Consider the following 14,623-nt stretch of genomic DNA (forward strand, 5'->3'; position numbering starts at 1 on the left):
TCTGTTCACTGCCAGCTTTCCAAGATGTCCGCTACGTGGGTATGGTCAGCAGAGGCCTAGTGAAGTGAGGAATATCCTTGGACAGAAGTCAAGATCTTAAGGAGAAAAGCTTGCCACTCTAAGCGTAGCTTGGTCAGTGAGGGCAGGGGAAATTCCAAATACATAATGATACTGACATTCCCAATTTCTCCAAAGCCAAACCCCTACACACTCAAGTCTGGAGTCAAGAAAAAGCTTTAAAAAAAAAGAAAAAAAAAAAAAAAAGAGCTGTTTGGCTAAGAACTCAATTAGATTCAATCATAAGCAAAATAGACTGGTACCAACAGAGACATACAGGAAAGAGGGGTATGGAGCGGCTTATTCTCCCAATTTGTAGTTGAGTATTAACAAATCACCAGCATTTCAGGATGGAAGTGCATTAAAACAGGGCCCAATGGGAGGTGGTGGTCCCCAAGAAAAGCAGTGATGAAACCAGGGCAGGGGAAGGGGGACAAAATGGCCAAGAGAAAAACAACCACATCTGTTCACGAGCAGATGAAAAACACCCACCCAGGGAACACGGAGGGCTGTGCACCGGCGGCTGTGGGTGGGAGCTGGGTTCTGCAATTGCAGGGGGTGGAGTCTATTAGCCAGGCTCTTCTGGTTGAGTATAATAGAAACACAACTCAAAACGTCTTAGCAGAAAATAAAAACAACAAAAAGGAAATGTCCTGACTCATGTCACCAAGTTTAAGGGCTACAACTTTCAGGCGCTGCTGGTGCTCAAATAACACCATCAAGCAGCTCTGCTGGTGATCCCTGGTCTTGGCTGCATTCTCCAAGTTAGCACTGAACGTGAGCACTTATATTTTCAAAGCTATCAAATGAACCCAGCACAATTAACAACAGTGCTTTTGGCCGGATAATTCCAAAAATCGTAACAGAATTGAGTGTTACTGGGTTGATGGAGGTCATGTGTCTGTTTCTGAAGTAATCCCTGTGGCCAAGAGGGTAGAATTGACTAATTGGCCAGACCTGGATTATGCACCCATCCCTGCCTGGAGTCAGGCAGAGGAGGTCAGCCCCATCATTTAGACACAGACAGAAAGTGGGGGACAAGGGGTTCCCAGAGGAAAGCCAAGCTGCTGATAGTAAAGGAAGGGAAAACAGATGCTGGCCAGGCAGTAGCAACAGATTTCCTCTCTGGAGTAAGAGCCAGTTTAACCCAACAGGAGTTCAAGCTCATCCCTCCACACAGGACTGGTCGTCAGGCTAACAATGGTTGGCAATCTGCCTTCCACAGCCTCTCAACTCTCCTTTCCTTTATTTCTCTGCACAACTTCACACCATGCTTTCAGGGTCTCTCATGCTGACTTTGCCCTACTGCCTCATATCAAGGAAATGTATCAGGTAAAAGCATTTGCTCTACAATGTTAATAGTGATATGTAAACTCATCCCAGGGCGTCTTGTACAACGTGGAGACATCTCCAATGTCCATTCCAACTTCACCTGTGATGCACCGTCTGAGGAGTTTCGGGATGACCCCAGCTAATCATATAAAGGTTAAATTAGGGGGAGAACACTTCCCCAAAAGGAAACGGTGGCATTTTTAGAAAGGGGAAATGGGCACAGAGTTATCAGAAATGATCAATCTTACTCTATATTCAAAGCTATTAACAACGTGGTGGCTCACGCCTGTAATCCCAGCACTTTGGGAGGCTGAGGCAGATGGATCACTAGAGCCCAGGATTTCAAGACCAGCCTGGGTAACATGGTGAAACACCTCTACAAAAATATATAAAAATTAGCCAGGTATGATGTAGCACACCTGTAGTCTCAGCTCTTGAGAGGCTGAGGCAGGAGGATTGTTTGAGCCCAGAAGGTCAAGTCTGCAGTGAGCCATCATCGCACTGCTGCACTCTAGCCTGGGTGACAAAGCAAGACCTTGTCTCAAAAAAATTTAAAAATGAACAAGCAAAAAACTATTAACAGTGTTAATGGTAATAAAGGATGACCTCTTATTTCTACATTTTACTTTTACTTAATTTTTTTAATTTTTCAAAAACATGCATTGATTCTGATATTATATAAAAGGAAAAACATAGTATATTTTAGATCACATTATCCTCTTTCAGCACTGATTGTTTTCATCACTATGTTTGTAATCTAAGCAAAAATTTTCAAGTTCAGAGGAAGTGAAACCACTGGCTTGACATCCTGGAATTTGACCATCTATTCCAAAGTTATGTGAATGCCTCTGGCAATAATATCTTGCAAAAAAAAAAAAAAAAAAAAGATTCTATGACATTCTTTTTTCTAAACCACATCAGATTTTTGCAGAAGATGGGACACAAATTATGAAGAAATCTATCAACATTTGTTTCTCTTGTTCTTCTGAGAGCCTGTCCTGGTTCTATTTTCTAGGGTTCATTGGAAGTAAGTTCTTTAGGGGAAATCTCATGGTGTCTGGGATCTTTTTTTATTTCTTCATTTCCTTTCTTGTTAAGCCATATTACTCATAATGGCAGAGTGCTAGCTGACTATATAAATTTGCCCCTTTCTGTTTATCCTGTAGTTGCCTGTCAAAGCAAGTAAGCCTGCTTTGCATTAGAGCTTGGAAATTAAATTGTGGGAGAGTAAGTCCCTCTAGTTAAGGTAAACCAGAGTGGTGTGAGTTCATACCCAAAGGAACAAGAAGCAGAACATCTGTATCTGTGGCAATTAGGCGACCTCAGAGTAGGAAGCGAAATTTTTTCCAAAGCACATTTATATACCCAGTGTAGCCAATCAGTGTTCTTAAATATAAAAGCATCTGTTTTTAACCATCTTACCTTATCAAGACTGTGGCTGTAAAAGTTAATTCTCACTGATGCCATTCTCATAACTAAGAAGAAAATCTCACTTCCTACTTAACTTCCTCTATCACTGTGTCATAACTTTAAATGGAATCCAAATCACTAAGAGATTCTCTCTTAAAATACAGAAGCACAGAAAAAAGTGCTTCTGATTATGGCTCTATGTTCTTAACCCTGAACACCACTTCCATATTTTCTAGAACACTTTACATTTATCATGAGTTAATAGTAGTAAATATTATTGAGTGCTTGTTATGAACTTTCAATTGCTAGGCCCTTGATATATGTTACCTTTTTTAATCCATACAACTCTTAAGCAGTTAGCATTTTATGCTCATCTTATAGACACCAAAATTGAGTTTCAGTTAAGTAACTTTTCAAGTGGAATTCATCCATGTTTTCCAAATATACATTAAAACAAATATATAACTCTGAAAATAAAAAAGCACTTCATCCATGTACTGTGTGAAACTTATCTCTTACTAGTTGTTTTATATGTACCTCAGATTTTGAAAATTTTAGGGCAAAAGATTTTTTTGATCTACTGAATGCCTTGATGTGCCCACTCCTGCACGTGTGCTTTCCGAACTGTTACTGCATTTGAGCTACACAAATGGAATGATTAAGTTGCATTACTAAGACCAAGTGCAAGCAATGGGCAGTGCTCGAACTTGGACCCAGGTCTCTCTGAGGAAGATATGGAAGCCAGCATTAATCTATAGGCTGGAACTCAGGTGTATATGTTACAATTCCAGCTCCACTGCTCACTAGCTGTGTGACCTTAGACAAATTACTGAAACTCACCTTCGATTTATTGTAGCAGTAGATCCTACCTTGGATTGCCACTGTTCCTCTAAAGATTAAATGAGGTAAAGCACATACAGGCAGTGTCTGGTGCATAGTTGGTTCTTACGGTAGTCAGCCTCCAAGATGGCCCAGGTGATTCTAACCTCCCAGTACTCATATTTTTGTATACGCCCCTCTCCCACTAAATAGGACTGAGCTGTGCAGAAAACTGTGCAGGTGACAGTGGTGTGATTTCTGAGACCAGCTCATAAAACACTTTTTAGCTTATGCCACGGTCTCTTAGCTTACTCTGGAGGAAGCCATTCATCATGCCACGAAGATACTCCAGCAGACTTCTGGAAAGGCCCATGTGGAGAAGAACTGAGGCCTCCTGCCAAGAGCCAGCACCAGCATTCTGGCCATGTGAGTGAGCCTTCTTGGAACTGGATCCTCCAATCCACCATAATGAAGCCTTTAGATGACAGTGACCCCAGCTGACACTTGGACCGCAATCTGATGAGAGACCTCAAACCTCAACTTCCAGCTAAGCCACTTCTGAATCCTAGACTCACACAAACTGTGAAGTAACAAATGTTTATTGTTGTTTTAAGCCTTGAAGGTTTAAAGTGATTTGTTACGCAATAACAGACAACTAATGCAGTGCTCCAACAAACAGCATGTTCTTTACCAAAAAGCATCTTTCCACAAAGCAAAGACCTTTAAGATAAACTTTAAGCTTTCTAGAATAGAGCAGGAGATGCAAATAATGGCATTTTTTTTTTTTTTAGGTTTGCGGGTTTTGAGTTTTTTACTTTTTCTTGCGGGTTTTAGGTTTTTTAGGTTTTGCGGGTTTCGAGTCACTATTCAGGTGACCACATGCCTGCAAACAGGATCATATCCATTGAGAAGTTCCAAATTCCATTACTAACACCACCAGTTTGGACACCCTACAAATCAACAAACTAGTTTGCATTTTCAATATCCATCTGCAGATCCTAAATATGCCATCTTTCCCCCATTATTCCCACCATTCACTGCCTTGTTTCTTTTCTTCTGATTTCTCCCAGAAGCCCAAAGCAATGAAAGAAAAGCATGCAAAGCAGTATTTCCAGTGAATAATCTGGCTTTTCCTATATGTTGTATCTTCCCCATCGGCAGCACGCAGGAACAGGCACAAAGGGAACAAAAACAGGCTTCATATTTTTGTATTAACAAGAATCACAGTAGTAACAGCCTTAGCAGTCACATCAAAATAAATTACTATCTTATCAACCCGTCCAAACACTCCAAGTTCTGTTGCCCTGTACAAAACACCTCATCTATTGTTTCAGAAAAAGTTTTGGAACTGCAGAGAAGTCCTAGCTTTTTCCCCAGATTCTAGTGATAAGTGGATTTACTTCTCTCCTACCCCGTCTTAAATTGGGGAAACATACATGAGTAAATGATAAAACTTCTAGATACTCTCTCCTAGATACTCTCTCTGCAGTCTACGCTATTGATGGGAATGTAGCTGGGTACAACCATGTTAGAGATGATTTAGTGACATAATGATATTGCATCAACCACTCATTTCACACTGACTTTGAACTCAAGCATTTGTTCAGATGCAATCCCACCGTAGGGTCAGGGATCATGAGAGCAATAACAGGGGCACAAAAATGATGGGGCTGAGCAATAAGTGCCAACTTAGAAAAACAGGTCACCACATTGTATTTTAAAAGACAGTGTGTCAAATTTAAAGCAAATACATGTTGAGAACCTACTGTATGCCAGGCTCTGTGCTCGGTTGCTTTTGCAGACATTATTATCCTTGCAATCCTCAGAGCAAACAAATCTATTGGCATGTGTTACACTTGTGCAGTACAGCATAAACTAAGGGTTGGAAAACCCTTTGGCCCAGGAACCAAATCTAGCCTGCTCCTGTGTTTTAAATAAGTGATATTGGAATACAGCCACATTCACATGTTACACATTGTCTATGGATGCATTTGCACTACAACAGCAGAGCTGAGTTTGCAACAGAGAAAGTATGGCCCATGCTATGAACTAAATTCTGTTCCCCAAAAATTCTTATGTTGAAGCCCTAACCCCTACTGCAAATATGACCATATCTGCAGATAGAGTCTTTAGATGAATTAAGATTTAATGAGGTCATAAGGGTGAGGCCTTAATCCAATAGGACCGTGGCCTTATATTTTTTAAAAAGAAAATGATCTCTCTCTCCCTCTCTCTCTCTCTCACTCTCTTTCTGTCTCCACCTACCCACCCCCTCAACACCACCACTCCCGCCAGGAGAATACACAGCAAGAAGGCTGCTGTCTGCAAGTCCAGAAGACAGCCCTCACCAAAACCCCACTGTAACGGTCCCCTCATCTCAGACTTCCAGACTCCAAAACTGTGAGAAAAGGAAATCTCTGTTGCTTAAGCCACCCAGTCTATGGTATTTTGTTATGGCAGCCCTAGCTGACTAATACAGCCCACAATACCTACAGTATTTACCATTGAGTCCTTTACTGAACAAGTTTGCAGAGCCTTGGAAGCTCTCAAGCAAGCCAGAAGCCCTTGAGAATTCTCCACTGACTCTCTACTCACCACTGGGAAACCTATAGTTCTCTTAACATAGGGTGGTTTGATTTGAAAATGCCTAAATATATGATGACTCATTTTCCTTTTGCTTTTTCTTTAGTCCATGGCAGTTTCAAAAAATATGGTGAGCATAACAGGGATCTCGAATGGAACATTGAACTTCTGGGTTGCCAAGCCCACCATTCTGTCTCAGCCAGTTACTTCATCTTTCCAGCTCTCAAGCAAAAATCTCTGGTGTCTTCCTTGACCCCACTTTCTCTCTCAACCTACCCTCACCCATCCAATCCATCTGCAATCAAATCTCCCTTCAAAGTAGATTTGGAATTTAACCTCTTCTCACACAGCTGCTGCTACCTCCCATTCCATCTCCAACAGGGCTCCCTGATGCTATTCTTGACCCTTTTGGTCCTGTACAGGGAACTGGTGTTTTCTGTTCAGCCATAAGTCAGATCATGCCACCTCTCTTCTCAAAGTCTCCCATGGGCCCCACAGCACACTCAGTAAAAAGTAAAGTTCTACACCACCTGCCCCATCTGCTCCTCCCTGACTTCATCTCCAGCTAATCTCCCTCATGCTTCATCAGCTGACCTCTAACTGTTCCTCAAACACACAAGGCACCTTCCTTCTACCAAGAATTCTGGTCCCTCAGCTATCCACATGGGTCTCTTCATTCTGCCTTCACATCTCTGTCACCTTCCTGATGAGTTCTTCCATGACAATGCTATTTACAATTGCAGTCTCCCCAGCAGCAGGGCAACCACCTGGAACTGCTAACTAAGTGAACAGGAGCAAGTCATCCCCTCACTCAGACTCTGACCCATAAAACAAGAGGGAAAACAACTACATCAGAGGATTACTTCGAGAAACAAACAAGATAATGCAAGTATACATATTCTATGAACTATAAATCTCTAAGCCAGGGGTCAGCAAATGTCTTCTGCAAAGGGCTAGATAGTAAATATTTTAGGTTTTATGGGTCTTAGGATATCTTTTACAACTAAATTCAGCCACTGTCACCACTGCAGCATGGAAGAAGTCATAGACAATACTTCATGAATGGACATGGCTGTGTGCCAATAAAACTTTATCAAGTGGTGGGCCAGATTTGGCTGTGGGCTATATGTAGTATACAGATCCCTGCCCTAAATCATTACTTACTGTTATTATTGGTAATGATTAAAATATACATGAAGATCTTAAATGCCCAGGAATACAACACATACTCTATATCAGTTGTGTGTGGGTGTGTGTGGGTGTGTGTGTGTATATATATATAGTGTGTGTGTATATATATAGTTTGTTTTCTCCTGGTAGAACATAAACTCCGGGGGGGGGGGGGGGCAGGTATCTTATTTCCTGTGTGCCTTGCATACCGTTCCATCTTTAGCACCAAAAACAGCACGTAACACATAGCTGCCCTTCAAGAAATATTTCTGAAGGAATGAATGAAGCCTGTATTTTATCAACGATTTTAATAGATCTTCTGGTGTATTTTTGACTACATGTAATGGTTGCCTTACATTCTGATTTTGCAGCAGTAGCTCTCAACCAAGAGACATGCAGTCATGTCTGGAGACATGCTTGTCACAGCTGGGAAGGGGTGGTGATAATGGCATCTACTGGGTAAAGACCAGGGGTTCTCTAAACACCCTACAATGCACAGGAAAGCCCCCCCAAAACCAAGAATTCTCCAGCCCCAAATATCAACCGTGCTGAGGTTGAGAGACCCTGCTTTGGAGTCTAATGTCCCATGAAATCCTACTCCACTGTGTGTACCAACATTTAAATGCACATAACTCCATATCCATTAGAATCTTAAATTAAAAAGGCATTTTCCCCCCCCACATAAATAGAAGCCATCATTAGGAAGTCCAGCATGCTAAACAGCTCACAGAATGATCCATAATGTCTCTGACTTAGACAGCTGAGGACCTGTCACCTCACAATCACAAGATGGCTGCGCCCCCTTCAGTATCACATCCCCATTCTGTGCAAGAAAAAGCTGAGGGTCAAGCACATAAAGAATATGTCCCAGATGAGTGTCACTGCCTCCTACCTCCCTGGAGCCTTCCTGGAAGCTATAGCCAATTACTTCACTTTTACTGGTCAAAACTGTGTCTCTATCAACAAAGAAGGCTGGGAAGTATAATTTTTAAAACTAGGCATGTTGACACAGCCAACAAATTGTTGCTGTGTAGGTAAGGAGGAAGGAACACTGGACATTGCATGAGTATCTGGCATTGCTACCACATCCTTCAGTTTAGAATTATCACATCTAAGAATTTTTCACAGCACATGAAGATGTGAATAGTATAAGAATGTTCATCCCCAAATGATTAATATAGAAAACTGGAAACCATCTAAATACATGTAGCTTAATGGTGTCCCACCAAGACCTCATTAATGAACTGGCATTCCTTCCCTTAAATAGCAATAAGGATTGGCTGTTAAGAGCTCACGCCACAGCATCATCTCAAGAGGACAAGGGGATTGCCAGGATTCTTCCTCTGTCCTCTCCTGCTTCATCCACTCCCTTGATAGACCACATTTATAAAAATGCCCATCTCAGGCAATGGTTCTAGGAAACCAATACTTAAAACAACATACATCAATAGAAGACTGACCATTTAGATTAAAATATAAGCACAAAATAATGAATGCCAGTTAGAAGTAAGCAAAGCTATTTACAACAATATTGACAAGATGTCTGAGATCTTTCATTGAATGCAAGATAAAAAAGCAAGTTAAGAACATTATGTATAATATCCCTTGATTTGTATTTTTAAAAAAAACACTATACTTCAACCTGCTTAAATATATGTATTTCGAAAATTTCTATAAAAATGCAAAAGAAAGTGTTAGCATTTGTTTCCTCTGGTTACTTTTCCATCTTCTATTCTTCTGTATAGTTTGAATTAAGAAAAAGATATTTTTACTTTGTGACTTAAAGTTTTTACTTAAAACATCTCCATTATTCAATAAGGTGAGATGTTGAGATTTTTGGTTAACATAGTATTTGCTTCCAAAAGATTTCAACATTTAAAAAATTAAATAGAAAGCTTAGGTTCCAGCCGGGTGTGTAGGCTCACACCTGGAATCCCAGAACTTTGGGAGGCCAAGGTGGGTGGATCACGAGGTTAGCAGTTCGAGACCAGCCTGGCCAATAAGATGAAACCCCATCTCTACTAAAAATACAAAAAATTAGCCGGGCATGGTGGCATGTGCCTGTAGTCCCAGCTATCAGGAGACTGAGGCAGGAGAACTGCTTGAACCCGGGAGGCGGAGGTTGCAGTGAGCTGAGATCACACCACTGCACTCGGGCAACACAGCAAGACTCCACCTCAAAAAAAAAAAACCAAAAACACACAGAAAGAAAGCGTAGGTTCCAGTCTAGTTCTGCCATTTACTGAGTCAGCTTAGGCAGGTTATTCCACCTCTCAGATGCTAACTTACAAAATAAGGGTTAAAACAAATATACTAACCTACAATGTTATATGAGGAACAAATCAAGTAATGCATATGTAAGCATTCTGTGAACTATAAATCCTCAAATGATACTTACTATTGTTATCAATAATGACACAGAAAATACATCAAGACTTTAAATGTCCACAGATACAAATTAAATAGTATTACATAGTAGGCTGCAGACACGGTTCTGTGATGCAAGTAAGAAAAACTGACTGCACTCAGAATCATTTAGGAAGGCTAGAGAACAAGGCACGGACAGGGAGCTGCACAAAAGATGGCTTTTCCTCCCTAACCACAGGAAAAGCACATTACAGGCCAGTCTGGTGGGGATGTGCTGTGGTCCCCACGGAGAGCACTGGAAGCTGCAGCTTGTCCGACCAGCACCCCCAACCCTGCAGCCTGCAGGCCCTGGAGGGAGGCTGCTCCTGTAAACCATCCCTGCTGTGGTTGGCACTGCTGCCCCCAAAGACGCCAGTGCAGCTGCAGCATCGCCAAAACATAACCTCTGCCACTATTTCTTAACCAGCACTGGCTACTCAGTTTTGAATTAAAGAATCGAACTCTAGGCCGGGCGTGGTGGCTCATGCCTGTAATCCCAGCACTTTGGGAGGCCAAGGCAGTCAGATCACGAGGTCAGGAGATCAGGACCATCCTGGCTAACACAGTGAAACCCCGTCTCTACTAAAAATACAAAAAATTAGCCAGGCATGGTGGTGGGCGCCTGTAGTCCCAGCTACTCGGGAGGCTGAGGCAGGAGAATGGCATGAACGCGGGAGGCAGAGCTTGCAGTGAGCCAAGATCGTGCCACTGCATTCCAGCCTGGGCAACAGAGTGAGACTCTGTCTCAAAAAAAAAAAAAAAAAAAAAAAGAATTGGACTCTATATTATGAGGCAGGAAAATTTCTTCCAACTATCAGAAGGGGATTTAGACATCAGAAATAGCAACAATGAAAGATAAATATTACCTGTTTTATGCAGGCATAGAAGTCCTTGTGTGTAGACAAAATCCAAGTCACTATACTTATACATTCACAAATATATTTTTTGGATTCTCAGGGAAGCTGACTTGAGACAAAAATGAACATGCAGGACTTGACTAGAAAGTGCTCTTAGCATCTGCACCTATGAAGGGAGGGAAGGAGAGGATCGGGTAGAGGCAGAGCTTGGATTGCAGGGCATCCTCAATGACGGATTTGTGACATTGTTATAACCAGAGGGCTGCCACATCCTGGCCATCACAGCCACAGGAAAAATCAGGAAGTTGGAGATATAAACACAGAAGAGACAATGGGTTTTTCCTCAACTGGCTCTTTCCTTTCCCAGATCGTAGATTTTTCTCCCAGAAATCCCTGGAACAGTAGGACTCACCTCTCATTGGCCAGAACTGGTCACATGGCTGTCCCTAGCTGAAAGGGAGACTGGGAAAGTGAGTTTCTGGGAAAGAAGAGAGAAGCAGCCATGTTTGGATTATACAAACGGGCAAAATGACAGACAAAATATATACAGTGCCCATCCTCACTTTGCTTACAACCTGTGGACCTCTCAGTGAGCACTTGCTTGGTACCAGCCATAGGGCTAAGACTTTTTACATTAAGCACCCATCTGAATCTTACAATGACTCCATTGCATGGCTTTTATTATCAGGCCCATTTGACAGATGAGAAAACTGAAGTTCAGAGAAGTTATTGGTCCACAGGTTCAAAGTCATAGAATTAGTAAGTAGCAGAGATTCAACTGAAACCCAAGTCTGCATAGCCCCAGAGTCTGTATTCATAGTTACTTCCCAGCAATGCTTCCTGGCAGGTAGCTATCTAATTATGGTGGCAGTGAGGAAGAAATGAGATCATCTTTGTAAAGAACTTAATATAGTACCTGGTACTGAATACACAGGAACAACGAGCAGAAATTATGTGACAGACTTTAATGAGATTTGAGCCAGTAAACTCTCAACTACCCAAATGTGGCTATTGAAAACTTCTGTACTAGAAAACCTTCTGTACTAGAAATGTGGAAAAGGGACATTCAAGGGATCTGAGAGATGAGGAAGATTTCCTGGAAGTCTGGCATCTGAGTTGAACCTTGCACGGCAAAGAAAAGCAGACAGAAAGCCTTGCTGCTTCTCTGAACCTACTACGGATACAAAGAAAACTAAAGTGAAATTAAAATGCTTGACCAAAACTATCCAGCACCTCTCCACTCCATGAGTGGTCCACAAGTCAGTACCATGAGCACCCTCCCAGAGCTTACTAGGAATACAGAATCTCAGGTCCTGTTCCAGACTTACTAAATCAGAGTTGCTTTTCAACAAGGTCCCCAGGTGATGTGTATGCACTTAAAAGCTTAAGGAGAACTGTTGCAGAGGGCTCATTGAGAGCACAGGCTGAGGATAAGCAGAACACCAACTTTGAGACTAATCCAGTCTGTAATGGAACTGGACATCATAAGCCAGTCACTGTGCTTTAGATAGATTCTCTTATTTAATCACCATGGGCTGTCAACAACCTTATGGCTTGCCATTACTATTATTGGCAGATGAGAAAACTCATCTGATTTAGTAACTTGACCAATTTCACACAACTAATAATCTGGCAGAAACACAACTTGATTCTAGAAGTATCATTCTTCTCCACTATAAAACATCCCCTAATTATGGTGGCTGTGAGGAAAGAATGAGATCATCTGTGTAAAGAACTTAATACAGTGCCTGGTACTTAATATACATGAACAATGAGGAGAAATCACCTTACTTTAATGAGATTTGAGCCAGTAAACTCTCAATTACCTAAATGTGGCTATCTGTTGAAAACTTCTGATGCCAGCTTCCACCAACAAGCAGAACACATTTCAACAACTTTCTTCTTCCATCAGCCCATGTTTTACCAAATGAAAATAATTCTTTCTAGTAGTCTAAACAAAATATAATTAGAAAGGTGAATCTGTAGCCCTGAGTCAAAAATGGGCCAAAGACGTTTTACATAAATGATTTTGGGTTTTCCACTGTTTCGAATTATCCATGTCACTGCTTCCCTTATTGGCACTGATAACCGAGTGTTAACTATATTACATGCAATTAAACTCAAAATATTTGTGCAGCAATTACATGGATTCATCAGACCTAATGGTGCAGTCACAATTTCGTGTGTACTCATCAGTAGTACTCAAAAAAATTGGCATATAGAAATATATTCCCACTAGCTGACAAATATAAAACAAATATTGTGTCCAGTGCCATCATATTAGCTGATATCTATCAATAGTAAACAAATTAGGAGATTCTAACAATATTGATCCTACTATCAGTACTTTTTTGCATTCTTCATTAAAGATCTGATATATCCAGAAGGCATTTGTTCAGCAATCACTAAGCCATACTTGTGTTTACTCTTCTTTTTATTCACTTATTTATTTTCTGTCTTCTTTTGAGACCCTCTCAGCTTCTCATTTTCGGTTACCCAGTAATATGAACACCTTATAGCAGACACTGCTGATGCCTACCCCCGACTCTTCTGGCCCACCTCCACATTTTCCAGGAATCAACGTGGACATTCTCCACACACACTGACGCTTCCCACCTCCAGCTTTCATGACTCTTTCTCTACCCAGGGGCTCCTTCTGGTGCCAGGACAGCTTGCTCGGCCAGGAATGTAAGGCTTCTATGAACAAACTTCAACCAATGAAGAATGAGAGTTGGAGGATACATATTCTAGCTTTCCCACTAAAAAGCTAGTGGGTCAGTTCTGAGGTGAGTCCTACACGATGCTTCAGAGGCTCCTTAGTGGGATGGAGCCCCGGATGCCCACAATGGAAAGCCACTCACTAATGCATCTTTTTCATTGACCTTCCTTCCTTTTGTGCCTCATTTTGCCCACTCCTCCATTCAATGCTTTCTGGGATCATCTTCCAACACACTCCCTATACTCAAAGCCTTGACACATGATCTGCTTTTGGGAGAAACACAACCAAGCAACCAACACACCCGCCTGTTGTTTAAGGACCTGACCCCTTTAAGCAATGCGGTGGGGTCAGAGAAAAACTGTCACTGTAGAGGTTTTATTCTCTTTCCTGGACTCCCTTGTAGTTAGAACCCATAACATAGTGATACAGGAGTTAAGAAGGAATTACTTAAGCAGATAGTAAGGGTATGAGAGTCCTCCATAAGGCTTTTCTTTTTAATGAAAAGCAGCCCCAAATCTTTTTTTTTTTTTTTTTTTTTTTTTTTTTTTTTGGAGATAGGGTTTTGCTCTTGTCACCCAGGCTGGAGTGCAATGGCACGATCTCTGCTCACTGCAACCTCTGCCTCCTGGGTTCAAGCGAGTCTCCTGCCTCAGTCTCCCTAGTAGCTGGGATTACAGGTGCCCACCACCACGCCTGGCTAATTTTTTTGTATTTTTAGTAGAGACGGGGTTTTGCCATGTCGACCAGGCTGGTCTCCAACTCCTGATCTCAGATGACCCACCCGCCTCGGCCTCCCAAAGTGCTGGGATTACAGGCATGTGCCTGGCCCCCCAAATAATGATTTCTAACAAAGAGCAGACCGTAAAGTTGAGCTGCAGACACAGACAAGCAAGCTGGGAGCTTGCACGGGTGAATGCCAGCAGGAACTAAGGACTAGACATTTCCAAGATGGCGGCTCCATCCTCCCTTCTCTGCCAGCCACATGTACTGTAAGGAGCAGGCAAGATGGTGCGGATCAACTGGAGAGCCAATTTGCATAATAAGATTAGGGTGCAGAGACCAGTCTTCCCCACATGCTATGTAAACCTCATACCTGATTGAACCAATCTATGAGCCCTATGTAAATCAGACACCGCCTCCTCAAACTGTACTATAAAATTCGGCACATTTGCCGCCAGCCGGTCCTTTCTGCTGGGAGATCCCTTTGTCTATATAGAAAGCTGTTCCTCTTTCTCTTCTACCTATTAAAACTCTGTTCCTAAACTCCTCG

At 41.9% G+C, this 14,623-nt stretch overlaps 1 long non-coding RNA gene across 1 annotated transcript in view; it reads right to left on the reverse strand.

Annotated features, from left to right (window-relative positions):
* Positions 1-10,999, reverse strand: part of LOC140710242 (uncharacterized) — a 255,863-nt gene extending 244,864 nt beyond the window's left edge. Inside the window, exon 1 of the long non-coding RNA XR_012091193.1 lies at positions 10,644-10,999. This is a non-coding gene — a long non-coding RNA (uncharacterized lncRNA). The remainder of the gene's footprint in view (positions 1-10,643) is intronic.
* Between the last annotated feature and the right edge of the window lie 3,624 nt (positions 11,000-14,623).

Source organism: Chlorocebus sabaeus, chromosome 2, assembly GCF_047675955.1.
Source record: "Chlorocebus sabaeus isolate Y175 chromosome 2, mChlSab1.0.hap1, whole genome shotgun sequence".
NCBI lineage: Eukaryota > Metazoa > Chordata > Mammalia > Primates > Cercopithecidae > Chlorocebus > Chlorocebus sabaeus.